This window comes from Crocodylus porosus, unplaced genomic scaffold (genome assembly GCF_001723895.1).
Source record: "Crocodylus porosus isolate Cpor-Errol unplaced genomic scaffold, CroPor_comp1, whole genome shotgun sequence".
Lineage (NCBI taxonomy): Eukaryota > Metazoa > Chordata > Crocodylia > Crocodylidae > Crocodylus > Crocodylus porosus.
Genome location: NW_017728917.1, coordinates 3,370,363 through 3,392,429, shown reverse-complemented (window position 1 = coordinate 3,392,429; position 22,067 = coordinate 3,370,363). Strand labels below are relative to the sequence as shown.

The following is a 22,067-nucleotide window of genomic DNA, read 5'->3' as shown; positions in this document are numbered from 1 at the left end:
CAGACCTCTTCTAGTTAAATGAAATAATGATTGTAATAGTTTGCTGTCATCCTTTGAGTGCGTATGTTCTGACAGGGGATGAGGTGCACACATTGCCAAAGCATTTCATGGGTATTTGCTGACTGGAGGTGAACTTGGGTTCCATTTCAGACTGCTGAAGGAAGTGGGCACACAACCTTTTCAAGCAAGGGTTTATAAAAAATCTCCAAGCTTGATTGAGGCCGTAAGTGTCTAGAGAAAGATGTTGCTTCCTGTGGTAGGGCAGCTTTGGTGCCTGCTACTTCAGGGCTAAGAGCAAGCAGCAGAGCAGCCTGCAGGTGACTGCGCTCCCAATGAGGGGTCACATGGCCAGCAGGAGACTGCCTGATTGGGAACAGGGCACAACTGCTGGTCATAAGAACCGGCCTGAGCAGCAGAACCAGCAGTTTCTTGCAAGCAGCAAGAGGGGGAACATTGCTCGGCTAGAGCTGTTGCTCACATAACGTCTTGGAGGTACAGGGCAGGAACTATGGGATGACAGGAGGTTCCTGGTGACCTAAAGGTTCCCGATGACCTAAAACAACACCCTGCTAGGGTAGGATGGTGTGGTGGGGCTGCCTGTGGGGGGGGTGGTCCCCAGGAAATGCCAGTTGCCTCCCTAGTGAAAGGTGTGTATGGGGCACCTTGTAGCCCTAACCCCCACAACCTGGTGGGTAACCCCAGAGTAGGGACAGGCATGGGTCCAGGCATTATCATTAGGCCTCAGACCTGTGGGGCATAAGGCCCTGAGGCCCCAGTGGTGGGGTGGAGGAGTGGCCCTAGTCAGGGGGTGGAATGATAAGTAGTAGGCTGCACAGTATAGGGTACATATGGGGACCTGAAGGACTGTGCAGAGAGGGCATAGGGTAGGGTCCGCATAGGCAGACCTGAAGGGCGATGTAGGGGCGTGCAGAGTATGGTATGAGCAGGGCCTGAAGAACTGCACATAGGCTGGCCCCGGTAGTTTGTTGAGTTTGGGCCCATGTGAGGGGCGTGTGTAATGGCCAAGGCAAGCCAGAGGCTGAGAGGTACGGCTCAGCAGGGGAGCCAGGGGAAGTTTGATGATTTTGGATGCCATCTGTGAAGCATGGGACATGGTATAGGGAAGTTCAGAGCCATGTATAATGCCCTAGGCATCGGGGCACTTAATGAGCAGCCTCCTGTATTTTACATCAGTTTTAATACAGCAAGACATGGTGGGAGAGACAGGGCAGACTGCCCTAGACAGGTGGTCAGGCTGACATTGCGACCGGCCTTGTGACGGCCCCCTGTCAGACTTCCAATATGAAACTCTGCAGTACAAGTCAGTTTTAAGCCAAGAAAAAACAAAGAAACAGATGGTTTTAACATGAAATTTTGAGTGAGTAAAATCAATGTATTTATAAGCTCTGGTCCTTTGCTGAGAAGAATTACTGCTCAGACACTAAACAGCTAGCCTTTGTTCATTATAAAAATAAAATAATATACAATTTTATATCGTAATAGATGTTTCTTCTGAAAAAATTAGTGTTTATAGTAATGATGGGAAATTTTGCTTGTGCAGTGGTTGCAGAATAAGGCCAGAAATATGTGAACAGCTGTGTACACGATATTATCTACAACACTTGACCAATGCTCAGTGCTCTCCACTGGTTTATCTAAATAGAAATTGGGAATCTAGTAATATAACTGGATAGCCTACTGAAACAAATTACTTCAGGTTAACATTAAGAGCTCTTGATCACAAAGTGAAATAACAAAGATCACCAGAATCCTAGTTTGACTGGCCTAGGGCTATACATGACTTCAGTTATGTTGACTTTAGTTTCAATTTTTTTTCTTCATTGTTGGTGGAAAATAAGTTTGCTGCATGGACCTTTGACTTCTATATTTTGTTCATTTTCTTTTTTAAATTTATTACATTCCTGAAATGGAAATGTGTAGACATAAGCAATGGTTAAGCAGATAAAGATGAATTTATTCAATAACCTGCTGTAAGAATATGATCTGTATTCCTTTTGCTTATGTTGCAAATTATTGCCATGATGCTGGTCTAAACCATGTGTCATGTCATTTCCTGCTGGGACTGTAATCCTTGTTGTTGGACTTCAGCCTAAATCAGTGGCTAAGGAAGTTCAGGTTTTTTGCTGTTAGTTTTGAAGAGGAACTGGTAGAGGGAGGTGATGTGAAGACACTTTACGACTGATGGGCTATAATGTAGTTACCACATTCCCCCAAGGTAGTAACTGGCACATTGGGAATTCTGTGCGATGTCCCTGCTCCCAATTGTTCTAGTCTCGTGACAATGGGACCCCTTTGTTGAGGGTGAGATGCTCCTGATGAACCACGCTATGCCCTTTCATGGGATTTGCTTTGGTATAAGGGGGGTTGCTATTGTCACGCAAGAGGCCTGTGGGATGACAGGATAGTAAAAGAAGTGGGCATAGTCTCTGAAGAATGCTGGGAATTGGACGAGCTGCTGCTTCTGTGATAGGAGTAAGGGGTTGATACAGATGTCTTTGCAGCCAGCCCTGGAAGTCCTTATTATTCTCATGGCATCTGTGTTCATTTGAAAAGTTGAGCAATTGTGAGGCTGGAGCAAAGGCGTACGCTGGAAGGGGGGTATAGTCTGAGGTTCCATTTCTACATTACGTGCCATGGTGGGCCTGATTATGAGCTCATGCTAATGTAGAATCTCAGGTAATTCTATGTAATCCATCATTTAGAGGAGATGTATACCAGTGTGCCATGAGCTACTGGGAGCTAAAGTATTTGTTAAAACTTGCATGTTGCTACGGGAGTGGTTGGTTAAAAAGGGGGCAGTATCTCAAAGCCACAGCTGAAGAAAGCACAAAACTTTTGAGAGAGAGAGAGAGAGGAGAAAAAATAAATTGGTTTTATTAAAGTGAACCTAGTTTCCAAATAAGAGTGTTCTGATGGAATAGAACAGGAGAAAGAACGGTGATCATCTTGATTTCTCCAGGCAAAACCTTTTAAATGTGTAGATATTTATGACTAAAAAAATAAGATAGCTATTTAATGGCATTGAAACGAACACTCATCAGAACTGGTGCTTCAGGATCTGACGGGGTCATGCTTTTATGAATGGGCAAAAGTGCTCCTTCTGAGCTGTCTCTTAAACAATTCGTTCTTCCCTTTTTCTAAGGTTTATGTATGATTTTCTAAATTTAGCCCTGAGCTTTTAATTTTCTGGGTTAATTGTGAGAATAATATACTGGCTCTTCTCAGTTATTGTATGCATTGAATTCACTCGTGTTGTTTCTCCCTATACAAAGAAAAGGAGGATGTAACAGGAAAAAGGAACAGAATTTCATTTTTAATGAAGACAATATGAAGGGGGGGGAGGAAAGCCCCACTGATCTTGTATCACATTTGCACTTCCTGTGATTCACTGTAGGTCTGATTAACCTGAGGCTAGAATAGGAAATGCCTAGCAGTTATTAACAGTGTAGATACCGGTGTAATCTTTCATCAAGAACTTAAAAAAAATAAAGTAAAACAAGCAAGTGAGGGGGGGGGCAAAAAAAAAAAAGAAAAGAAAAAGAAATCGGCTTGATAAATAGATATTTTAGAGCTGCATTCTGGGAACATCTTTAGATTAAATTAGCTTATAAGGGATATTTCATGATGAATTTTCTTACCCAATGGGAAATTTTATATAAAATAATATAAATCAAATATGTGTGTAGATGTCTAGTTTTTCTCTTAGGGGTAAAATATTTGTAAAGAGTAATAACAATCACACGCACAGACTCAGTATTCCCTCCCAACCCCACCCCCAGTTACTTGCATTGGTTTCCCCATGTGGCTCCCTGGAGCAGCAAACAACTGTATGCGCCACTCCTGGTCTATGTTTAGATGGCTTAAGCAAGCCGCATGATTATAGACCAGGTGCAGCAAATGGCTGTATGCACCCATAATGACCAAACATTATTTGCTTACCAGTTTATAACACTTACGGTCTTCCTCCAGACAGCATAAGACCTATGCTCTCTCTTCCCTTAGTGAGTATGAAACCTGTTTATGTTTATAGAAAGCCAAAGAGAATTGCTTAGAGATATGCAGTGCTTCTGCTCCTGATATCTGCCCCCCCCCAAACAACCCAACAAACCTCAGAGAATGCAAGATTGGGTCCCCAAAATACTTTTAAAAAATTCCCCAAAGTTAGTAAAATCTTAGCTGAATAGTTACAAGAACCCAGTTCTTTCATATCAAATTTGTAAACTACAGTAGCTAAAACAAAGAAACACAAAAGAAATAAAACAAAAATTGCCTCCAGTCCCAAAGCTGTTAAGTCCATTTCAAAAGCTAATTCTGGAGGGAAAACACTGTACTTAGCCTTGGAAAACCACCAGGATATCTACTATATAGCATGCATCAGCAATTCAGTACTTTATATTGTTCCACTTTTTTTTTTTTTTTTGGCAAATATAATGGCACCACTCAAGTAAAACTATTACTTGAATCAACAAATAACTTGTCTTGTTCTCCCAGAACAAATGTAGAGTCTCGGCTTTGCTGTTGTTGATTATTTCCTATACGGTACGTTCCTGACACATTTGTCAGTTGAGTGCACGCAGTTCCTCTTCTCAGGTGTGTTTGTTTTAACCCCTTCCACACAGAAGCACTTTGTCATGATTTTATACGGCTCTTTTTCCCTCCTTGAAGTATTTGTCTGTTCATTTCCTAAGATTCGCAAATTATACATTAGAATGATGGATATTCTGGTTTGCCATCGTTTTATGGTATATTCTCTGATCTCGTGATGTTACAATTATATGTAAAAATAATCATAAAAAAATCATTCAGCCTGTTTTGTTTTAAAAATGGCCACTATTATTTTGTTTTTATTTCTGTTTTTCAGCACGCAGCAAGCTGAGAAACCTTGAGCATAATTTTTAGAATGCAAACACTTATTTTGATGTTAGTCAACTTGTAACTATGCTTTGGTTTATATTGAAATTAAACTCAGAACAAACCTATGTACCTAGACACCCTTTCAACTTTGGAAAACTGGGGCATGGCTTTAAATTTTTTAATTTGGGGACTGTCTCTTGTTTCTGCAGCTGCCAACTTGGATTTCATTCACTTTGAATTCTCTCAGGTAGACTAATAGACTTACCTAGTGTTAAACTGTACAACTATGATGAAACATCAGCTAGCATAACATGGTAAAAATCCATTGAAGTCAATAGGATCTTTTTTTCTTCCTTCAAGTTAAGCTTGTATTGATGTGCTTTCTTGGATCAGGGCCTAAATTGTGGACTCTGGATGATGCAAATAAATTTATTAAGGTTTCCTTTTTAACAAGGAAAGAAAATAGAGATAATTTCTGAAGAACATGGGAACAGCCCCTTTTCAAAAGAAGCTAGAAACATTTTAAAACAGGGACAGATTTTATAGTCATCCGCAAATAAGTTTGGATATGTGGTTCAGGTCATTTTTGCTTGCTAATACCCCAAACTTCTAGGGGTGTGCGAAACGGGCCCTATTTGATTTGGATTCAGATTTGGCCTGAATCTGGGACAGTAATTTTATTTCTTAATTCGGATCATTGTCCCTGATTCGATTTGGCCAAGTCTGAATCTGAAGATTGGATGCTGATTCAGAGAATCAGCAGTTTGGACATAGATACAGCTTTAAATATTTTTCCTACATGGCTTGAGATACCAGGCATGGATCATGAATGCTGCAATGCTGGGGTGGATGGAGCATCCAACAGGAGTGTTGGGGGGCCCTCCATATGCTCAGCGGCAAACCCAGAAGTGGACCAGAAGTACTTCTGGTCCACTTCCGGTCTGCCAGGGAGCATGCCAGGGGTCTCCCCTCACACCCCCAGCCCAATGATCGGCTGTGGGGGGGCCCCAGGTGCCCCCCCGGATCCAGGAGGCACCAGTTGCTGAGCCAGAGGGGAGGTGTAGGGAGGCCCCCCATGTGCTTTCCGACAGACCCGAAAGTGGACCAAAAGTGCTTCTGGTCCACTTCCAGGTCTGCTGCCAAGCGTGTTGGGAACACCCCTCCCCCCATGTTCCTGTGGGATGCTCCATCTGCCCCAGCATTGCACCACTCATGAGCTGCCTGGTACCTTGAGGTATGCAGAAAAATCATTTGAAGTTGTGTCTATGTCCAAATCGCTGAATCTTTCCAAATTGATTCAAAGTGTTCCCATTCAGTTCTGAGAGATTAAAGGGTCTCTTGATTCGATTTGGATTCGGAGACTAGGCCACCGAGTCGGGCCGAATCTCTGCTGAATCAAATCAGCGACCGAAGCTTCACACAGCCCTACAAATTGCACTTGACTATGTTAAAGGCTCAAAACTGTAGTTTAGTCAGAGGAAAAAGAAGGAAAGTTAGATTAAAGTTAGAAAGATTAGATTGTAGAAAGGCATGACTGCTGTCACAGGGACACAGAGATTTATGAACAGCTGCAGCTATGGGAACAATCTTAGATTTCCTTATTCCAGAACCTTAGGCTGCTTGGAAATATCTGTAAGCTCCATCAAGTTACCAATAACTTCATAAAATCAGAGAAGTGATGGGTGAGTAATGAGCGAGTCCCCTTCTTACTCTGTCGGTGTGTGCACATCCTCGACTCAGTTTTGCTGTTAGTTGTGAAGTGCATATGGCAACATATCAGATGTGGGTTTGCCTTTTTGTTTTGTTGCCAGTATTTAATTGTGGTGCAGGAAGTCATTTGTGGTTCACAGTTCAATGTGAAACCTTTGGACTACATTATTTTTATGACTTCTCACAGTGTTTCACCTTCTAAGTGTCAAATAGGAAGAGTATTATGTAGGAGCTGAGTCTTACCATTTTGATCTGAGAAGGGAATGTTGACTTAGATACTGCCCTGAATACAGGGGTTTTTTTTACATACGCCCAGCGATTTCGTGCAGTCATTAAACCCGTCCTAATCAGCAGCCCAAAGATTCAGCAGGAAGCTTCTGCTTCCAAGTAATGTTGAGGTTCAGGAGATGGTAGAACAAAATTGTACTGTAAACATGATTGGGCAGAAGGACTTGTATTTCTCTCCTTGGTGCATGTAGCACATGTGGTACTCTCCCAAAAATTATCGTACTGCGGTTGGCCCAGACAATTTCCTCATATGGAAAAACTATGTGAAGGGCATGGTGGGAAATCCCTTTGGAAAGTAATGCAGCAGTATTGGACTCTATTGGTAGGTATGCCCTCTTCCTGCCCTGGAATGAAAAGAACACACCTGATGGATCCTCACAGGTACAGGGATATTGCCAGATCCCTGGGGATTCAGGGAAACCAGGACCAATGCATCAGAGACTTTGCACTTCTGTTCCACCTCTGATCTCAATGCCCCTAGCAGAATAACTCCAGTAAAGCCTTGCTTACACATTTTTCTTTGCTGATGAGGGAAACCAATGCAACTATCATAAAACTACACGCTTTCTTTCTTTTTTTCCTTATCATGTTTGGGCTAAAAGGGGACAAAGCAGCAGCCTGCCATAGGAGTGGTTGATAGTCTTGGAATTGGAAGGAGGAGAACTGTGTTTGGAAGTTTCTTCTGTACATCTATCTCTCTGGGGTATTGTAAATGATTCAGGTCACTGTTAGAAATATTCTGAATAGAATTCAAAGAACTTCCTGAGATCACTGCTAAATAACCTATTAAAATTGTCCTGCCATAAAAACTCTAATAATGTTTGAAGGAGTAATTATTGACAGTGTTTGCCTCAATGTCACCTTCAGAGTTTAGAGCAGCTCTGAAAGTAACATCGTAAGTTTTTGGAGTTTCTCCTATCAAGGCAAATAAGGATCTAATTTTTCACTTGATATAATCTGAGTACGTTATGTCACTGGAGGCCTCTCATTTTAATCATCTAAATATACTCTCAGAGGGTTATCAGTTCTTTTCAATGCCTCTAAAAAGAGTCTCTACACTGCTTTATTTGACAGGACCTCAACTAGGAAATCATCCAAATAATGCAGAATTGATTTTAGACCTATTTTTCTCCTCTCTATCAAATGTGAGTATAAAAGGGCTGAAATGGATCAAGGAACTAGTATCACAAATGCACATCTATGCATCATTTCAGTTGTAGCAACAAGGGTCAAAATCTGGAGTTTTAACTGAAGTAAGATAATGAGTGACCAGGAAATCAGCAATAAATAAGAATCAGATTTAATATTTGCTTTTGTCAGCCACATCTTCTATTTCATGTACATCAGATGCCCTGAAAATGCACATGGCCAAGGGTTCAAATAATTACTACCACATTCTCCCTCTGGTAGAGACAGGTGGTATCAAAGTCGAAGAGTTGCCAGGTATATTCTCTGAGAATGGCCCTAGAGACAGAATATGCATCTGTTCGAACGGCCTGTCTTGAATAGCACCTGTTATCTTTCTCAATGCCAACTTTTTTCCCCTCCGGATTTTTATTTTGCAGCTTGTTTCCCATTGTATTACTATTGCTGATATTGAAGTCCATCTGTACCTGCCACTTTTGTATTGCCTGTAAAAGTTTAATCCACTTGTCAGCTTATTTGCAAAAAAGGGTCACAGACGCAAGTATAGGGCTGTGATTTGGAAATACAGATATATAATATACTCACCATATGTATTACTTGGGTCCTTAACTATTACTGTAAGATTATTCACTTGTCTCTTTCAGGGGTGATTCTGCTTTATGTTGTATGCTGATTTCAAGACGCATGAATAATGTGAATGTGTGATAATCTCCTCTGATAGTAAATTTCTGAGCTCAGACAAGGTGCTGTGCACCTTGCTGGGTGCTCCCTTTCATTTTTTTTCCACTGGCCAAAAGAAAACATGTTTCTTTAAACCAAAGCATATCCCTGTGTCAGGATATGCCACTGATGGGCTGTCAGCCTCGCTATCTGTTCTACAGATAATCCCCCTGGATCCATTGAAGCCTATTGTCACATTTGTTGTTCTTTCTGAATGCTTAACTGACACCACAGTTTTACAGGTTTGTTTACATAAAATGATTTCCTCTGTAGTCAGTGTTCACCTTTGGGTGCCTGATGGATATACAGGCTGTTTCATTTCCAGGTGCTTTTCAAGAGCAGAGAGAGAATGACACAAAGCTGCCAAATGACTCATTCACCCTATTTAGTCACTCTGCCGTGCCTGGTGGAATTGCTATGCGAAGCCTTCTGCATTGCTTATTTTAGATCTCCTCGGCTTTCTCCCGTTGACAGTCGAGTCTTAACTGCAGCTCCTCTTCAGTGATGTGCTGGCAAAATTCTAGGAAGTGGTTCCCTCAAATGTGTTCTGCCTTAGTGACAAAGCAACCTTTCTTGGAAAAATTGCTCTTCTCCACTCCCCAGGAACCCTCCTTTCCCCTTTAAAAAACAATATTGATCTCATCCTTTTACTGCACCCTCAACCATCAGGGTTCCTACCGCCATCCTCTGGCTCAATGCATCTGGATACCTACCATACCTTGCAGCTGTCTTTTGCAGTAGTAATAGCCAGGTCATCCCACAAGCATTCCTAGAGGCACTGATGAGGGGCAAGTCAACCTGCTGTCTCTGGCTAAGGCATGGATGATCAGCTGGGGCACAGTTGCCTTGGTCATCAATTAAGAAATGGGTCCTGTTCATTCCCTGAGTTGCACTGACTGGTAGAAGTCATCTGCAGCTTGTGTGGCAAGAGAACAGGGCTTCAGGCTTCTTCCATTAACATCTGTTCAGACACTGGTCTGGTGCAGAGCAGAGACAGTGGCTGGAAGCTGGTTGGATAGTAGCAACTTGGCCACTGGCTATCTCTTTCTCTAACAGTGTAAATGCAGATTATTGGGCATATTACCACTGTGCCGGTAGAGGAATGCAAAATAAAAAAGAGAATCATCTTTGCAGCAGCTGCCATGAGGGTGGCAATAGCAGATGCTCTCAAAAGAGGTCTTGAATCCAACGGTCCAGCTCTCCACTGATATTATAGGTGCAGCCCCGTCAAATTCATTGCAGCTGCACTAATTTACACCAACTGAACATTTGGTTTATCCTCTGATTTTGAGACCTGCAATTTTGCATCCAAAATCAATAGCAGGCTCTTTCAGGCAGTGTTTAAAAAAATGACCTTGCTTCCTCAGGCTACTGAAGCAGAGCTTAGTTATTAACCAATTTATTCTTGTTGTTGTTTCCGTGCATTGTTTATGTGAAAATTGGCTACACAACTGTAAACTAGACTGATGGGCAAATATTAAAATGCACAAGTCTCTTCACTAAATGTAAAATGATGCATCTCAAAGCTACTCAAAGGCTATTTCAATGTAATGATCTTGTGGTTTTATCCTACTTGATTTGTCATCAATTACAGAAGGGGTATTTCTCCTTACTGTTGTTTTTTGTGGCATTACAGGTATTGTAATTTATTTCCCACCCAATTTTTTTTTGTGTTTTTCTTTGTTCTTTATTTTTAGTATAAAGTAAGATGCCATGCATTTGGGGTTTCAAAGTTCAGTTTAAAGGAAGGGAGGTCGTGGTGAATTGACATGATAGATTATGTGGTGAAAGCACCATCAATGTACAAAGTCATATGTGATATCACTTATCAGTGATCATTACTTTAATCTACTAAACCTCTACTGTACTATGCTTCTTATGTATCCTAGTGACAAGAACAGAAGCAGGTAGTTAAGAGATGTTAACTCATCAGAGCTGGAAGAACTGGTATGCAATTGTTTTTAAAAGAATCTGCCATTAAATTGATATTTAAGGCAGGGGTTGTCAACTGGGGGTACATGTACCCCAGAGGTACTTGGAAAGAGGCTGGTTGGGGGTATAAGCAGGTGAGTGGGGATGGGGTGCTGCCACCTCCCATCCTGTGCCACCTCCCAGGAGCAGGGCTGTAGCGGGGAGGGACGATGGCAGTGGCTCCCAACTGCAAGGCACACAGGTGGTGCCTGGCTGGTTGGATGTTGGGCAGGGGGAGTTTGCATGTGGCAGCTGCCGCTGCCATCCACCACCCTGTGCCGCTGCTGTTGTGTGCAAGACCCTCCCCCTCCATCCATCCACTACGACCCCCCCCTCCACTCCAAGTCTGGCTGCTGCCACCCCTCCTCTCCCTGCTCCACCAGATGTGTACCCAGAACAGGTACACTCCTTAAAAAAGGTTGGAAACCCCCAACTTAAGACATAAAATAAACACCTTTTTATTAATAATTGTAAGGAAAAATGTAACATTGCAGGTACCTTATCACTGAAACATATTACTAAGTTATGGAGCAATTTCTCCATCTTTTGAAGCCTTTAAGGCCAAATATCTTTCTAAAAATATTCTCTCATTCTGTTGTACACTGTTTAGGTCCAAAGTGGGGAACAGTGGGTGAGATTATAGAGGCTGCATTTCACAAGAGTTGAGACTAACTAGATGATCAGAATGGTGGATCTGGCCTTAAATTCATGGAAGAAAATCATTATCTAATGGAATGCTCCCAGTTGGGATTGATGGAAAATCCTCAGAGTCCAGGTGACCCTAGAGGTTTCTTTTGCAATAGTTCCCTGACACAGACTGGTAGGAAGAAAAAAAAAAACGACGAAAACTTTTCATTTTTTCATTACAGTGTTGTATTCATTGAAATGTTCCATCCTGCTGTATTCATGAGCTGCCTCCTTTGAGTTTTTTGTTCACTTGAACAGGAAATCTCTCATTTTTCAAGATCTTGCTCTTTCTGTCTTACACAGCTGATTTCCATCCCTAAACTATCAGTTTGTCATAGGATTACTCAGCCACTAAGTTCTTAATTCTCCCTTATGCAGTATACTTTTCTGAGGATTTGTTGAGGACTGAAACTTATTGCCTTTTTTGCCCGTTTTTGAGAGGAATTCTCTTTCGAGAGGATGTAGTCAATAGATTTCACTCTCCCCTATGACTTGATCCATCAATGTCTTTGGGAACGTCAGAAAAGTTTAGAAATACTATCCTGCTTATTCTTGAATGGAAACCTAACTCTTTGCCCTCTCTTTGTGCATCAGTAAATTTCTACGCAGGGTCACAGTGCCTTCTGATTACTTGCTTGGTGATACACAGCTGCCCCACACTTAGCAGGCACATTTACATTGTTTGTGCTCTAGTTTCAGTTGGCCCTATCATTTTGAATTTCCGGTTTTGGTGCTTGTATAAATCCTACCTGCATCTTAATATATTTGGGTGAGGAAGTGTCTTGCGCATGTGTATTTTTTCCAAAGATCATTTTGACTAGATTCAGATCAATGCATTGAATATGTACTGTCCTAATGCTTAACAGATATGTTGAAATGTATCATGACATAAATATATAAGCAGAAAATTGAATAACCTGAATGTATTTTTATGTCCAACTTTTGGAAGCAGTAAAAATTTTAGGAGAAAATGAATGGGATGTATACATAACTATATTCCCAAGACATGAGCTGTAGACCCTTTAATCTTTCAGCTAACTCTGTTAGTTCCCAATCTTTATTGAGGACTGCATTTCATCATATGTTCGAAGTCACTATATTCAAACATGTGCCTTTAGTTAAGCATGTGTTTAAATGCTCCTTCAATAAAGATGCATTTAAATATGTGTTTAGGTGCTGTACTGAATTGCAGCCTTAGGCATGAACAGGTCTTCCCCCCCAGCAAGCACTATTTGTTTTAGGCAGGAAAATATGAGGAAGCTCGCACATAAACATTTTTTCAAAAGACAGAAAATAACTTGTAACTCCTGTATGGACAGCAGAAAACCCAGATGGTATGTTTGAAGAGATTTCAGTAATAACTTTATCCAGTCAGTTTGCTCAAAGCAAAAGGTTTAAAGGCTAGAGAACCCATGTTATTTGATTAAATATCTCTCCTTTCCCCTCAGGACAATATTTCTGCTCATAAAGTGAATTTTAAATAAAATGGGGGAAGGGGAGGAAACACCTTAATCTGCTCCCAGAGCTGTTAATGGTTTCCAGGGCTCCACTGTCTTTGAAATACCATGACACTAGGGAACCTATTAAAATACAGATAACTAATCTGTTTGATTGGTTCCCAAGCATAAAGGCACAGACTTGGTGTGGGATTCAAATAAGCTTAACTGAGATGAGCTGATTGTTTTAAAATAGAAAAGTTTACAGGAAAGTAAGGCAGATTGGAATAACACCAGTTTCCAGGGGGGCAGGACAGTAGTGCTGGTGTATATTACAGTCCCCCGAGCTCTCCTCTTCTCAGCTACAAAGAAGAAGAAACCCATTGTCGCACATAATTAAGAATTAATAAAACATCTTTATTAATATAAGACTGCATGCACTTTAGGCAATGCCATGAGCAAAAGGTGCATAAAACTCTTGAGATACACAGAGCTCTTGGGTCAGAGGCAATATCTTTTATTAGACCAACTAAAAACTCTTGGAATACCCCAAGGATTTCTGTCATTTGAAGCTTGTAGTTGGATGATTTGTGGCTATGGGCAGCCTGTCCTAACCTGTTACTGTTGGGGGGGGTAGGGTGAAAAGATAGGGGTGTGATAGAGTCAGTTTTGCACCCACTCATTGCTTGCCCACATACTTGGAAAGAGAGGAAGGGCCTGACTGGAGCCAAGATCAGGTTTCCTGCACACAGTACAAGGGGGGTTGTCTTACTGGTTTGTATAGGTATGAAGTCCAAGTCTCAAAACCATCTGTAGAGCCCAGTGCAGCAGGTAATTTTTCAAGTACTTCATCTTGTTAAGCACTCTACCTTGTATTAAAAAAGTAGTAAAAGAAATTAGCTGCTGTAGTGGCCTAATTGCTTTTAATTGTTTTTTAATATAAATAATCTCTCAAATACTTTAACTGTATTCTTATAGCTACCCTAGAACGAGAGCAACAACATTTCCCATAGCTCAGTTTTATTAACCAGTGCAACACTGACGTGACTAGGGGATAAACTCCTGAGAAAGAGGAGCTTACTTGTATTAAGTATAGCAGCACAGGAAGCCCCACTTGTTTAAAATAAGCAAATAAAAACCAGACCCTGAAATCAAAATTTCTGCCCAGAACTGGACGCAGTACTCCAGCTGCGGCCTGACCAGTGCCGCACAGAGGGGGAGGATCACCTCCTTGGACCTGCTCGAGATGCATCTGTGGAGGCATGACAAGGTGCGGTTGGCCTTCCTAACTGCCTCCCCACACTGCCTGTTATACGTGACATTTCCCGTTTTCTGCCCTTGCTACAGACTTACTTAACAGAACACTGTCCATGTTGTTAGCACAGCTGGACTAAAACCTAATGATCGTAGAAAAGCACAGTGAGATTTGGGGGTTTATGACTATCTCAGTCTCTGTGTAGCATTTTGCAAATTTAAATTGAGTGTGCCTGAATGTTTGTTTATGAAAAGTGCCGTAGCTAGATGATAGTCTGTATTCTCACTTCTTTGTTTATGTAGTTCAGGAAGCACAGGGACATCTTGAAGACCCTGCTCTAAATGTTCAAAATGGGCTATGATTCTGGGCATTTGCAGTAGTGAATCTGCGGTCATCAGAGAGACATCTTAACAGGACCTGACTTTAAGAGGGCTGGGTCATCACTACTTCACTGATTTCATATTCAAAGATGCCTCCTGCTGATCTCTCTTGAAAATTGGGACAGTTCCCTAATGACCTGCATGCAGATCTTAAATGACTAAATATGCTTAAAAATCTGGCTGAAGAATTAAAAAAAAATATTCCCTCTATTTTAAACCCCTAGATCACAAACTTCAGGATCAGTGCAATGGACCATCTTGGAAAGTAGCGAAGGACATTGTCTTGGATTTGATTTTGGAGGGGGAAAAAACTCTACCACATTAATAGTTGCTTTTATTACAAAAACAAAGCTTTGGCTATTTTTAATCCCTTTAACCATGATTTTCTGTTATATCACAGCTCATCAGAAGAACTTGACTAACAGCAAGTAAGTGCTCTAGATAGACAGTGCTCTGACCATCGCAATAAACCCCTCCTTATTGCGTTGTCATGAACATATAAAAGAATACAGTCACTTAATATTTTACATTAATGGACCAATAGCATAAGCCTAAAATGGCAGATCCACAGCAGGTATAAACTGTCATAGCTTCATTAAAGTAAATTTATACCAGCTGAAGCTTGGTCTCTATTTGCACAAGGGCTTGCTTAATATTCATGTTTTGTTTTAGTAATCTGGCTTTATCATGACATGCCCCATTCATCCTCAGTCAAAGAAAGGTCTATATCTGCTTTTGTACGGTAGATTATAAGTGTATCATTAAAGAAGAAAAACTATGCTCATCAGCAGCAAGCAAAGTTATCAGGGTAAGTGTGGGCCTAAATGGGAGTGTACCTTGAAGTCGATTTAAAAGATACGTCCAAGCTTCAATGGATATGAAATCAGGCCCTACACAAATCATCATGCGATTCTTGTTTTTTATTTTATCACTAAATCAGTATTTATTATCTGAACTAGAGTTGTGCTCATCAGCTCCACTCACTGACTGGGACTGGACAGAAGAGTGTTAGAAACACAGAACAAAAAAGGTGGTCCTGACCTAAACAGCTTATGCCCTGGCTTATGTTTTGTGATTTTGATAAGTTTAACACACTTTCCTGTTTATAGCTGTACAGTAGAAATGTCTGCTTGTTTATACCGGGTTCCTCCTTGTTGGCTTTTATACTGGTTGTTCATTCCATTCCTTATTAAAATGTCAAGGTCAGACTGAAAGTGCCTAGGAAGAAATCTGACAGGCTTCACTGTGGCATGTCAGGTCACATTTGTCTGACTCCTGCGTCTAAAGCCTTGGAGGTCTAAAGCAGGATCCCTCCCCAGCTTATGGTTTAGATGTGGATTTCTGTTTAGATGTGGTTTTGGGGTTTAACTGATACCTCACTTCAAGGAACAAGAAAATAATAATTATTCCAGAAGGAAGATTATACCTCCTTTTGTGATTGCATCGTGTCCTGTGTTCAGCGATCGAGTGGCATAATTCACAGTGTTATATTAATATAATTTCAGAGCATGTTTTTATGTTGCCAGGCACAGAGTTTAGATGCCTTTGAAAGACAATCCTTGCCTTAGAAGGCCAGTGGCAGCTGCCAATCTTAATTGTGTCAACTTTACCACATAGCAGAGATTTGTAGCTATAAGATTTTGCGGGGAAATAGTAATAGGTATTTGACTGAAGTTTATATAAGCAGTCTATTTCAGTTTTGGCCATGTTTGAGTCAGGTGGTTGGGCAAGAGGTAATAACTGCTCAGAAAGAGGAATGCTAGTTCCCACAAAATAGAGTAAAAACCTTACCTTACTTCTAACACCTTCTCCCTCCTGTTTGTTTTGTTGCAAGCTGACCCCAAGATTTCAACTCTGGAAGCAGACGGCTCTCTTTGCCCCAGCAGACTTTCTTACAAACGGGGCTCAGTTTGGGTTTAAGATTCCAGTGCGTTTCCATAATGATAATAGAGTCTCACGAAATAGAGCTGAAAATATTGCTAGGGAGGTCCAAAACTGTGTAATATATTCATGGACATACTGTTTGTCATTCAAGATGTTCGAAGACCTTTACAAGTAATAGTGAGCCCAGGTGTCCTCACATTCACAGAAGTTAGGTAAGGATTTTGGCCACTTAAACCACAATGATGGCTGTTAATATATTATATACCAGGTGCACCCCACCCCCCCACACACACCAAGCAGGAAAGATAACTGGGGGTCAGGTGACCCCAGCAAAGTGACCGTCTTTCTGCTCACTCCAAAAAATTGCAGGACTTTACCACTTAAGTATCTCTGCATAGTTAGCTGTGTAGATCTAATTCCACCCCTGAAATGATAGTAATACATTTATGTAGTAGTTCATCTTGATGAGAGATGATTCTGAGATGGAGAGACGTGGGATGTCTGGGATAGAATCTCAGCCTAAATATAATCTCTGAGCCATGGTTGTCATTTATTTTGAGTAAATGCACAATACAGGTATGCCAGTGTAGGTTGGACATTTGTACAAACAGCTAGATGTTGAATGGTGGCTCTTATTTAATCTTTCTTAGGATGATATTAAACATTATAGATGGAAACTGAAAATAGTTTAGTTTCACAGCATCTTCCATACAGTAACTGTTTCAACTGAATTGCTTTTCTGTAACTTCCTACCCCACAATTTTGTATCTGCTTCAGCAAAATGGCACTAGTGGGACTATTTTTCTTTTTTCTTCAGTGTCACTGAAGAGTGCACTACATCAAACCACTACTGCTTTCTCTACACTGATATCAATGGATCATGTATTTAAAGTGCAGAGTAAAAATTGGCAAAAGTTGGTAATGACTTGTTCTGGGCTACAGGGTCCTTTGGTCTAGATAACCTCTTGGTGCCTATGTTAAAAATTAGCCTGGACTTGAAAATACAAATATAATACTATGCTTTCTATAATATGCATTTTTAATGTGCTAGATGTATAAGAGGTCCACGTAGTAATTGTATTTTGTTTTTATATTCTTAAATGTACAAAGTGTGAACGCATACTTGAAGATCTTTATGTATTTTTTTAAAACAAAAATACAAAATATCTGTCAGAAGGCAAATTTCTAGATTTTTTTTTGTCCATATCTATAATCTAAGGACATTAGATTACCTTAAAAATGGGCCATAAAGCAATTTGCCTTTTGTACTTTGGTCTTGTGACCTAGAATTTTAGGCAGCTCTAAAACTTGGAAGCTACCTTTACAGATAACACATATCTACGAGAGTATATTCATTACATATATACACGTTTGCATATGTACAGAGAGGATGAGAGGAGGCAGACTGGTTATGTTATCATACAAACCTTCTAGGGTTCTTTCCATTCAGTTTGATTCCTTCTCATGCTAGACCCTGACAATATTGTGATAAGGAGATATTTTAAAAACTGAAGCAAGTTTCAAGGTATTAAAAATTCATTTAAGAAATCTGTTCTGGTCAACATTATGGGACAAGTATGACTAGTAAGTTCTGTATTAACTGTCCTTTAATTTTGTGTATTGAGAAAGGAAGCATTAAAAATGTTTTTCCTGGTACAATTTCAGGTTTTTTTACCAGCGTCTAAATAATGAGGGTTTTACACACAATTGCCAACTTTGATTAGCTCTTGCCATTGCTTCTACTAACATTTTAATGAAGGATTCTCACCCGCCCTGCCCCCACCATTCTGAATGGTACATGTCAGGGCTGTAATCTGCTGAAAACTACTATTGATTTGATTGGTTAATTGTAGCTGTACCGAGAATGATTCACTTGAATGAATCAGCCCAAGTCCAGATAAAACGGTATTCCGTTGAAGATGACCATTCAAACCTTCCGGTTCTAGTTCAAATTTAGTCTCTTTTGAAAAATTTTACTTTTGGTCCTTTTTTCAAATGTAACTAAGATGCTTACAAGTCTAAATCTCAATGGACTCCTATACACTTGCAGGGAGCCTGCTCCAACACACTGTAATTCCATTGCATTGGAGCAGAATCGATTAATTGCATCTGCTGGAGCATGGAAATGAACAGTAGCCCTCAGTATCATATGTATCAGCATCCCCGCACTGAAAACTGGTGGTAGGGTGCTTTAAACTAAAGCTTGCTTGATGAGCTTTAGCTCAAAGTGCCCCACCTCCATTTTTTAGCGTGGGGGCACTGCTACACATGGCTTTCGGAGCTGTGCTAATTAATGTGTCCCCCGCCCCTACCCTCATCTCCCCCAAACACACCTCCTGGAGCATGCGTATAAACTCTCATTGACTTTTATGAGAATTATATTGTTAAGGGAAGAAGATTTTTTTCGACTGATATCTTCTGTTGGAGCAAACACAATAAACGATATCAACCTTCCCCTCCAAAATCCCTTGTTTCTTGCATAATTCCTGGATCATCATGGTTACATCACTCTAAAAGTCTATCCCTTAACAATGGTTGTTGTAAAGAATTTGGCACCTAAAGATGTAGAAAAGTGTTGAACTGTCTTTGAAATCAATGGGAATTGGCCCTCAGTGCACTTTGGAAAATCCTACTAAATGCCTATTTGTATATTTAGGTGCCCAGATACCTTCAACAATCCATCCAAAGTGCCCAAGTCACTTAAGCAAAATCAACTTTGTAGGGTTAAAAAAATTTACCCAAGATGTTTATGCACTGTATTCCAGAAATTACTCCTATGGAAAGTTCAGTTCTAGGGCTGGGTCCAAGAGCTCAACCTACATGATCACAACTATCTTTTCTGTTTTTCAGACCTATGAATCTAAAGTTTATATGTAGTTGCATCTCCTGATTCCCTGTTTTTTAACTTGCGCAGAAGCTATTAACATAGCGGAGAAGTACCATGCCTCTGCCCTTCCCCCTAGGCATGGCACTTAGCTTTCTAGGGTATAGGCAGGGCAGGGCATAGGCACGTTAAAGACTAAAAAGTACACACACTTTCATAAGCCAGTCAATTATGAGTGGACTTCACTGTCTAGTCTTTACTGCCAATAGTATTTTACAGGTAAGTCAGGAAAGAGCTCCAATTAGAATGGCTGATGAATGAAACCTGTAACTAGCTTTAGCTGGTCTGTGCTTGACACCAAGAGTGAATTGCTGGGCCTACTAAAATCAATAACAAAACACCCACGGGCATCAGCAGAGCCAGGATTCTGCCCTTTGTCATATTTTCCAAGAGTTAATAAGTACAAACCTGTACCACTTTTCATCTCTTCTATTAATCTTGAAAACCTCAATCCTGTGTAGTCCCATTAAAGCCAATGAGATGGATCATGAGCTTATTACAAGGAATGAAGAAGATTTCTGGAAACTTATAAGATTCTGCTTTTCCACTACAGCTTCAAGGACAAAAAAAAACAAAAAAAAAAAGAGAGAGAGAGAGAGAAGCAAAAGCCCCATGGCACTTTCACTCTCAACACCTTCTCCACTTCTAAGAGACAAAAAAGCCTCCATTAATCCTTTTCTATCTTTGGATCGTCGTGTTCCCAGGGTGAATTTAAAGCTCTCTACTGTCATCCCTCTTTTCTGAGAGCCTACAAACTATGTGACACATTGGTTGATATTTGAAACACCACTCTTAGAATCTAAAGAGGGTGCATAAAGACTCTTACTTTTAATAAGCCATTCTGATAAAAACCTTTCTAGTATAGCTGAAGTACCCTAATGACCTCTTTGCGAGTGCTTACCAGCCTCATGGACTCTCCTATTTCTAGCTGAGAGATTTCCTTATTCTTTTTACTTAATATCACATTTATGTGGTGATGGTACTTCCAATTTATTTCACAGTAAAAAAGAAACAAAAATCTTAAGAAAAGTACAATTTGGGACATTATTTTCAAACCATGAAATATCAGATTAATATAGTATATTACTGTTCAGTGAATACATTTATATAAATGCTTTTATTTATGAGTACATCATAATTAAATTATAATAGAGAGAAAAGATGAGTGATTTTGATCTTTACTCCCCATATCCTGAATACATGCCTTTTTTTTAATGCTGCCATAAGTTAATTTTCAGTGCAAAGTAACAATGACATAAATAGTTATATCTGGAAGATTATTGGAAAACAAGGAAAAGAAAATTGAAGGGAACATACAAGCTACAGGCTAAGAGGAAAAAAGAAAAGGAATATACAGTCTGAAAGGTGACATAGTTGGTGCTTCCTCATTTCCTTACGATACTGAAATGAAAACTTTTGTTTGCACATATAAAGTGTGAAGCTTTCAAAGCTATTTTAGGACTTTAAAAAAATCTTCTTGTACTGTACCATGTAGTTGACTCTCTTTCTTGAACAGGACTGTTCAATCATTCATAGTTCTTGCTCAAAAAGTTGGGTTATATCCATGGGCAGATCTAGGATTTTGAAATGGGGACTGTAGAGCAGTGCTAGAGCATCATCACATAACACGCCACAATTTTCTGCGGTTAAAAAGAAATTGGAGGCTTTACCAATAAGCTAGGATGCCAGGGCTATATTATTGAGTTTAAGTTCAAAGAAAATGAATGAATGAATAGATAAATAAATAAAGCTTTATTGGAATGTGCATTAAGTTGATATTTCATATCAGGGTGGCTAGGATCTGGAACCAACTTCCAAGAGAAGTGGTGCTGGCTCCTACCCTGGGGGTCTTCAAAAGGAGGCTAGATAATCACCTTGCTGGGGTCATTTGACCCCAGTACTCTTTCCTGCCCATGGCAAGGGTTCGGACTTGATGGTCTGCGCAGGTCCCTTCCGACCCTGTCAACTATGAAACTATATAGGATGTATAAAACCACAACAGACTAGGCAAAAATAATCATAAGGTGTTTTCATTAGTCTATAGTCATTAGACCTACATCTCTTTCAGATTCATGGAACAAAATCTAACCTTCTTGAGCATCTTGACAGAGCATCCAATGCTTCACTGAAAGTTATTTCCCCACCTGAGTTAGTGGTCACCCGAGTTAAAATTTCCATACCTGCGGTAATATTTCTACCTAGAGCTAAAAAAAGTCTTCAGGGCTATGAAAAAGGAACTATATTACCTGGAGCAGCTAGCAGACAGCAGAATTGCTGAAGAAAGGACAGCTTGATTGGTTGAATCATTAAAGACCATTAAAAATGAGAGAGGTTTGTGAACATCTGTGGAATGAAGAGTTTAGAAGGAATCAGGTGGATTATTTTGAGCCATGAAGTCAAGCAACTCCCTCACTGCTGCCTGAATGAAAAGGCTGCTGCTAGTGCCAGGCACTAGGTTTTAAGTTTGGGGAGGACCAGGAATTAAAGAGGGGTGTGACTTCACCATTGCACTCCTCCTGGATCCAACTTTGGAATGGAAATAGGTTACCCAGAGAGGCTGTGGAATCTCCATCCTTGGAGGTGTTCAAAAGCCAGCTAGACAAAACCTTGCCTGGGATGATCTACCTGGGGATGGTCCTGCTCTGAGCAGGCGGTTGGACTAGAAGATCTCCTGATGTCCCTTCCAACCCTAATTTTCTATGATTCTATGAACTCCAAAACTGAAAGCATTCCATACTTAACATCAGGAATATGTATTAGTTTTTTTTTTTTTGCAGTTGTCAATTGCTGTAGAATACTGATGGAACTGGGGTAGATCTTTGGGGGGGGGG

The 22,067-nt window shown here is 40.4% G+C and overlaps 1 long non-coding RNA gene across 1 annotated transcript in view; it reads right to left on the bottom strand.

Annotated features, from left to right (window-relative positions):
- Nucleotides 1-1,067: 1,067 nt before the first annotated feature.
- Nucleotides 1,068-22,067, bottom strand: part of LOC109311446 — a 21,819-nt gene continuing 819 nt past the window's right edge. The window contains exons 2-3 of the long non-coding RNA XR_002101501.1: nt 19,880-19,881; nt 1,068-1,162 (exon numbers count right to left, since the gene is read on the bottom strand). This is a non-coding gene — a long non-coding RNA (uncharacterized LOC109311446). The remainder of the gene's footprint in view (nt 1,163-19,879; nt 19,882-22,067) is intronic.